The sequence below is a fragment of the Triticum dicoccoides genome, chromosome 5B (assembly GCF_002162155.2).
Source record: "Triticum dicoccoides isolate Atlit2015 ecotype Zavitan chromosome 5B, WEW_v2.0, whole genome shotgun sequence".
Taxonomy (NCBI): Eukaryota; Viridiplantae; Streptophyta; class Magnoliopsida; order Poales; family Poaceae; genus Triticum; species Triticum dicoccoides.
This window is the reverse complement of record NC_041389.1, coordinates 401,297,117-401,304,665: the sequence shown is the minus strand read 5'-3', so window position 1 is coordinate 401,304,665 and position 7,549 is coordinate 401,297,117.

Sequence of the window (7,549 nt, the reverse complement as noted above, 5' to 3'; positions counted from 1 at the left end):
AGTTCGTGAGGTTTTGGCCCTCTCAAAAGCCAATTCCCCGGGGCTCATATTCTTATCTGAAACCAGACAAGCCTCAAATAAAATGTAGCGACTCAAGTGGAGATTACAGAAGAAGGGTTTAGTGGGGGTGTCGAGCCAGGGTCTAAGTGGAGGGCTTGCCCTTTTCTGGGACGAAAGTTTGCAAGTCACAATTCTAGATGCTTGTGCACGGTATATAGACGTGCGGATAGTGGATGCAGCGAATGAAAAGTCATGGAGGTCAACCTTTGTGTACGGGGAGCCGAGAGTGGAGAATCGACACCGGATGTGGAGCTCGCTATCTAACCTAAGGGCGTTTTCTGCTGAGCCTTAGTTAGTATGCGGCAATTTCAATGAAGCTATGTGGCAACATGAGCAGTTTTCTCAGTCACAACGATCTGAAAGTCAAATGCAAGTGTTCCGTGATTACCTGCTAGCATGTGAACTCTTGGATCTTGGATTTAGTGGCGTTCTGTTTAGATACGATAATGGCCAACAAGGAGGGAGGAACGTACGGGTCCGGTTGGATAGGGCCTGCGCGGACGATGCATGGAGGGATCTGTTTCCACTCACGCAGGTGACTCACCTGGCGACCTCCTGCTCGGACCACTGCCCGGTCCTCGTTCGGTTATCTGCAGCACCACCGAAAACTAGATCTGCGTCATGATACGAGATTATGTGGGAGCGACATCCCAGCTTGACGGCGGTGGTGGCAGAACGTTGGGGCCGAAGCTGCCCAACTAGGACCTTGGGCGCGGTTGGTGATGCTCTTAAAGAGATGATGATCAAGCTGTGATCATGGAGTAGAGAGAACTTTGGCCACGTCATATCAGATTTGGAAAAGTTACGAGCAGAATTAGCAGACTTACAACTTCATGATGCAGACAGAAATTTAATAAAACAAAAAATGCACCAACTTGATGAACTCCTCTATAGGGAGGAGATGCTTTGGCTTCAGAGATCTCGGATCACATGGTTGAAAGAAGGAGAGCGAAATACAACATATCTTCATCGCCGTGCGGTGTGGCGTGCTCGGCGGAACTATATACAGCGCTTGAAGCGAGAGGATGGTACGTGGTGCTCATCCCCGACAGATATGCAACGCATGGCCACATCATACTTCAAGGAGGTTTATACGAAAGATCCAACTCTCACTCCGGAGAGTGTCTTGGAGGGTATCGCATCTAAGGTAACTCAGGGTATGAACGATACCCTATGTGGTCCCTTCTTGGAGGAGGAGGTATCAAATGCCCTCTTTCAAATCGGTCCGCTTAAAGCACCAGGGACGGACGGCCTCCCGGCGAGGTTCTTTCAACGAAATTGGGTCGTGCTGAAATCTGAAATCATAGCTGCTGTGCTGGAGTTCTTTAAGTCAGGAGATATGCCGGACAGGGTGAACGACACAGCTATCGTTCTTATCCCGAAAATTCCTTTCCCAAAGGAACTCAAGGATTTTAGACCGATAAGCTTGTGTAACGTCATCTACAAGATTGTCTCAAAATGCCTCATGAACAGACTAAGGTCGTTGCTCCCGGAGCTCATCTCAGAGAATCAGAGTGCCTTCCTTCCAGGGAGGCTTATCACTGACAATTCGATTATTGCTTTTGAGTGCCTTCACCACATACAGTCGCTGAAACAAAACAGACCGGCGGCATGTGCTTACAAGCTGGACTTGTTGAAGGCATATGACCGTGTCGACTGGGACTTTTTGGAGAAGGCACTTGGTAGATGGGGCTTCGCCCAACAGTGGATTGCATGGATTATGGTGTGTGTGAAATCAGTGAAATATTCGGTCAAATTCAATGGACAATTGCTTGAGAGTTTCATTCCCTCTAGAGGATTAAGGCAAGGTGATCCTTTATCGCCGTTCTTATTTCTTTTTGTTGCTGATGCCCTTTCTGCTCTGTTCTCTAAATCAGTTGAGGAAGGCTCGCTAAAGGGGGTGGCTATATGTCGTGGTGCACCGGTTATCTCCCACCTGTTATTTGCAGATGATACTATGTTGCTTTTTGAGGCGTCTGGCGAGCAAGCGAGCATTGTTAAGGGGCTGTTGAACACTTATAGTTCTGCGACAGGTCAACTTATTAACCCAGAGAAGTGTTCCATCCTTTTTTCTGACAATTGCTCTGATGCGGTGGCGGATGAAGTCAAAAGTACCCTCGAGGTTACGCAGCAGGTATTCGAGCCAAAGTACCTCGGCCTTCCGGTGCCAGAGGGAAGAGTGCATAAGGGACAATTTGAATCTCTTCGGGAGAGGTTGAGAAAGAGATTAATTGATTGGAGTGAACAGTTTGTCTCGTCGGGGAACAAAGAAATTTTGATCAAGGCGGTGGCGCAAGCTATACCTACATATGTCATGAGTGTGTTTCGGCTACCGGCCTCTGTTTGCGATGATTTAACGCATATGATGAGGCAATACTGGTGGGGAGTGGAGAATGGTAAAAGGAAAATGGCGTGGCTCAGTTGGGAGAAAATGATCTTGCCCAAGGATATGGGAGGAATGGGTTTTAGAGATATGAGATCCTTCAATCAGGCACTACTCGCGAAGCAAGCCTGGAGATTGCTTGATAGTCCGGATAGTTTATGCGCCCGGTTACTCCGGGCCAAATATTACCCCAATGGTAACTTGCTTGATACAGTCTTTCCTTCTAGTTCGTCGGCTGTGTGGAAGGGCATCATGCATGGGCTTGATCTGTTGAAAAAGGGGCTTATATGGCGTGTGGGTGATGGTTCGTTAATTAAGACTTGGCAGGATCCCTGGATTCCAAGGAAGCATGACTTCAAACCAATCACCCCAAAAAGAAATTGTAGACACAACTGGGTTGCGGATTTCTTGGATGAATCTGGTGCATGGAATATGCAAATGTTGAGACAATATTTCTGGGATATGGACGTTCGCGAAATTGTGAAGATCCGGACGTCACCGAGGCGGGGGCAGGATTTTTTGGCTTGGTTTCCAGAAAAGAGTTGTTTGTTCACTGTTAAGAGCGCTTATCACCTCACAAGAGAATACCAATTGTCAAATTCGATGAGCGCGTCTAGCTCTAACCCAAGCGGACACAAGTCGATCTAGAGACGGGTGTGGGATGCGCGGGTACCACTCAAGATGAGAATCATGGCGTGGAAAGTGGTGTCAGGAGCACTCGCAACAAATTCTTGCAAGAAATATAGACACATATCCACGCGTGATACATGCCCTCTCTGTGGTTCATAAAAGGAGACCAGCTTCCATGCGTTGGTTACTTGTGAGTATGCTCGGGAAGTATGGACGCAATTGCGTTCAGTTTGGAATCTCCCTGATCATCAACTGCTTCGAGATACAAGAAGGGAGTGGCTTCTGAATATTCTGATGAACTGCAATGATGATATGCAGGACTGCACTATAATGTTAATATGGAGGATATGGACATTGAGGTCTGATATGGCGCATGGTAAAGATGTACCAAGTCCGACTGCTACGGCAGATTATCTGCAAAGTTATATGCAATCGTTACATTTGGCCAGGAGATACTCTATAGAGGATATCATAAAGGGGAAGATGCCAATGCTTGGTGATGAGCCGGCCAAGCCGCTCGGTACGGCAATGCAGTTACCATGGCCTCGTCCTGCGGAAGGCCATGCGGCCTTATCGATCGATGGGTTGTTCTCACCATCGGATGGATCAGCAGCTGCAGGTATGATACTTAGAAGAGCTGATGGGTCTGTCATATTTGCAGCTTACCGGTGTATCTTCAACTGCAATGATGCTTTGAAGGCGGAACTACATGCAATAATGCAAGGGATGGCACTAGCAATCCAGCATTGCAACTTGTCGATCATTGTTCAATCTGATTCTGTCCAAGCTCTTTTGTCTCTGACCAGCGAAAGTCTTTCCCGGTCGGCTTATGGTCATTTAGTTGCTGAGATTCGTCTTCTTATAGGTGAAAGAGAGTTTTTTCCTTTGAAAATTAAGCGAGAGCAGAATAGGATAGTAGATCGTTTGGCTATGTATAGTCGTACAGAGAGCACTACTGCTGTATGGCTTGGGCAGGGCCCTCCTTGTATTGAGGAGCTTTTGCCGTTTGATTGTAACCCTATGAATATGAAATAAAACTCTTTTACCCTCGCAAAAAAAGCTACACATAAAATTTTCTTCCGTGTTTTTCAGTTCTTGTTGAATGTCGCAAATGTTTTTTTACCCATGTCCCATCAATTTTGGGGACATTTTTTTTCTGTTGGCTTCGTTTTTGGCCTACTAGGGGAGGACGTGACGTGGACGTTCGTGCTGAGGGTGAGTAACAGTGGTCGGAGTCCAAAAAAAAAAACTTCTGCTTATGTTATGTCTCCAAATGGACTTAGACTATGTATGCATTGCTAATCTTTACTACTAATAAACAATCAAACTAATTCTTTCTTAAAGCCAGACGGCAGACGTACACAGCTTAATTGTCACCGTACGATTAGACCCGCTAACCTTAATCTAACAGCTAACCTTAATCTAATCTATTCTTTGGTGTGCATTTAGTATTTTACGTTGGCTGAACATGCTTCACCGCAGAGGAATAGGAATCTCCGCCCCGCACCTATGCAATCCCTACAATCACGCAGAGGGTGAAAAAAAAAGGAAAGTGATCGCAAGCGGATCCCCTCGCTCGCTAATTGCAAGGCCGCGACCCACGCCGCCGCCTGATCCTCCTCCGCAGAACCGACGAGTGCGCCGGCAGCACCTCCCATCCCCTCGTATCATCTCCCCTCTTATCATCTTCCCTATCCCTACCCAGAACGAGACCTCACAAGTCGCCGGATTAGAGGAGAGGAAAATTTGGTATGTTGTCGCAGACCCGATGCATTGCGCCTCCATTACAAATCCTAAATTCTACTTTTGATCTAGAGCTCCTACCTACTGGACTTGCTCGGCGTCACGGCCGACGAGAACGTCTACATCTCCCTCCTCATGGACTCCACCGACACTGTCGAGGTCGCCGCCGTGCACACCCACATCGTCGCCACAGGTGTTGCGCCTGGTCTCCCTCCGCCGTTGCTCGCCTACGTGAGGTGTTCGACGGAAAATTCCCTTCAACGACGGCATCACGTGGGGGACCATGATGTCTGCATCCCGCCAGTTAGCGCCCTCCATATGCCTGGGTATGTTGGATTTGAGGCACTTGGCTTGGATCTTCCCGAGAGCAGAACACGTACGTACAGCTGCAAGCTAAGCAAGCTGCTAATTGATTTTATGCGTAGACGTTGGTCTGAACCTTCTGGCCGGCTACATAAGCAAGCACTCAGGCAGCCGGATGGATTCCGGACACACAGCTTGCCGTGAACCTTGTACATCTTGGCTTGTCCTACCTTGCTTGGCTGGATTGATTCACTATTTTTTTCAATTTGGATTTAAAGGCTAATGGAGTGTTTGCATCTGGTGCTGTTGATTTTGCAGAAATTGCTGCTCCAACAGGCAGCAAACCAATCATTTGATATTTAAGGGACAGCAGTCAGCAGACGCTTTGAGGAAGCACTGGTGTTGGCAAATAAAAGAATGCTTTAGGTATACCTATTTACCCTTTTCAATTGGTTTGATGCCATCCGTATGTGATTCACCGACCAAGAACGGAAAAATTCCTTGCTATTAGAAATTTCTATGGTGGTGCTTCTTTAGGTTCCGCCTGAAAAATGTTCCAGTGCCAAAAATCGGTTATACTTTGTAATGGTGATTCGTAATTTGGTCTAACTTTCTAATTATTAGCTACAGTTTACTTCAGTGGTAATGCATGTACGCAAAGGAAGAATTACTGGCTATGGATGATTACTATGAGCGTATGAAATTATGAGTTGTGTAGGTTTCTTAAGCTAGATCGGTTGTTCTAGCTTGTGATGGTTAAATTTTTTATGAAATAGCAGTACTAGATTAGTTGTTCCAGCTTCTTTAGGTTGTAACCAATTGAAGGTAATTTGAAGATCGATCCCACAGCTGAGTATATTCCGTTTTTTATTAACCCGCAACAGAGTGTGTATAGGAAAATATACTTTTGTGAATTGTTAGTGCTCGCTGTCCTTACTGTACTGTATCAGGCTGTTCATGTTCAAATTCTTCAGCGTTTTGTACACATGAAAGGTACTTCTGTAAATCAGTTTTTCAAATTGGCATCGATAAGATGCATATAGATGCATGTATCCTTCTAAAAAATTAACACCAATGTTTCACTTGTTTTATGAGATTGTTCCTTTTTCTTTTGGACAGCTTTTGGAGATTTTAAGATAGCTTTTTCTGTGGGCAAGCTGGACCTGATACTCAAAGGACCTTAAGTTCTAACCAAAGATGACAATGTGGAAGGTCACATTTCAAAGTGTTTTTTCTTTCTCAGACACATGTAAGTTTTGTCTCACTGTGTAAAGAATGGTTAAAAGATGAGAATCAGTATAAAGTGGGGACAGAGGATCATGCTTTCAAAGTTGGTCAGGTTTCACAATAATACGTGTGCATGTGTTTGTGTGTCATCGTCTTTATAATGCGTGTGATGGATGTTGTAGGTTCATTGGTGACAACCAAGAGCATGCTCAAAAATGGCATCGTCTTGCTTCGTTTCTTCGCCTCAGCTAAAGTGCTTAATCTTGAGAAGATGAAAGATAATTGATAGAGTACTCCTGATCACTCTGTGCATTTTAAAACCGAACCGAAAAACCATACCGAAAATAAACCGAACCGAACCGAATTTTTTGTTTTTATGGTTTGTGGTTTCGGTATGGTATGAACTTTTCATACCGATTTGAACTTTGGATTTTATGGTATATACCGAAAAACTGAATGGTTAACCGAATAAACCGAAGTAAAAGATAAATTTATATTTCTTGAGATGAACAACCGTACAAGTTGTCATTTTTCTTGTACATGAGTCAAATTCACTACTAAGCACCAACATTTTTCTTGTAACATTGTCATTTTTCTCTTTTTAAAATGCTAAGCACGTCCATAACCATCAACAGATGAATCAATGCATGCATATATACTTATATATATAGTCATATACTATTTGTGTAAAATAGAATGTGTTTTGAGTCATAAATTTGCAAATTATTATTACGTCATTTTCAAATTCGCGTCAACTTTGGTTTTTATGGTATATACCGAAACCATACCGAAATAATTTGGTATATACCGAAACCGAACCGTATTTTAATTTCATACCGTATTTACCGAAGTATTAATACCGTACATACCGAAAAACCGTATAAACCGAACCATGTAAACCGAATAAACCGAACGCACAGGGCTAACTCCTGACAAGTGCATTTGTCAAATTCTAGCCAACAGATTGAAAGCATGTCTACCTATTTGTGAGTTTCAGTTCCATTCAATCTTCCTTTTCTTTTTGGATCCAATGTAGAAGAGACCATGTGACTGGTTGTTGATTGCCCAAACACTATTTCCTCTACAAGAGTGTAAATGTTGTTGATGCTTGTTTCCAACATGCAAGGACATGAGCACACACATTTTGTGTATCTATCTAAATCTCATATGCTATGAAGGTTTTTAAGTGCAGAGACGAAGCAC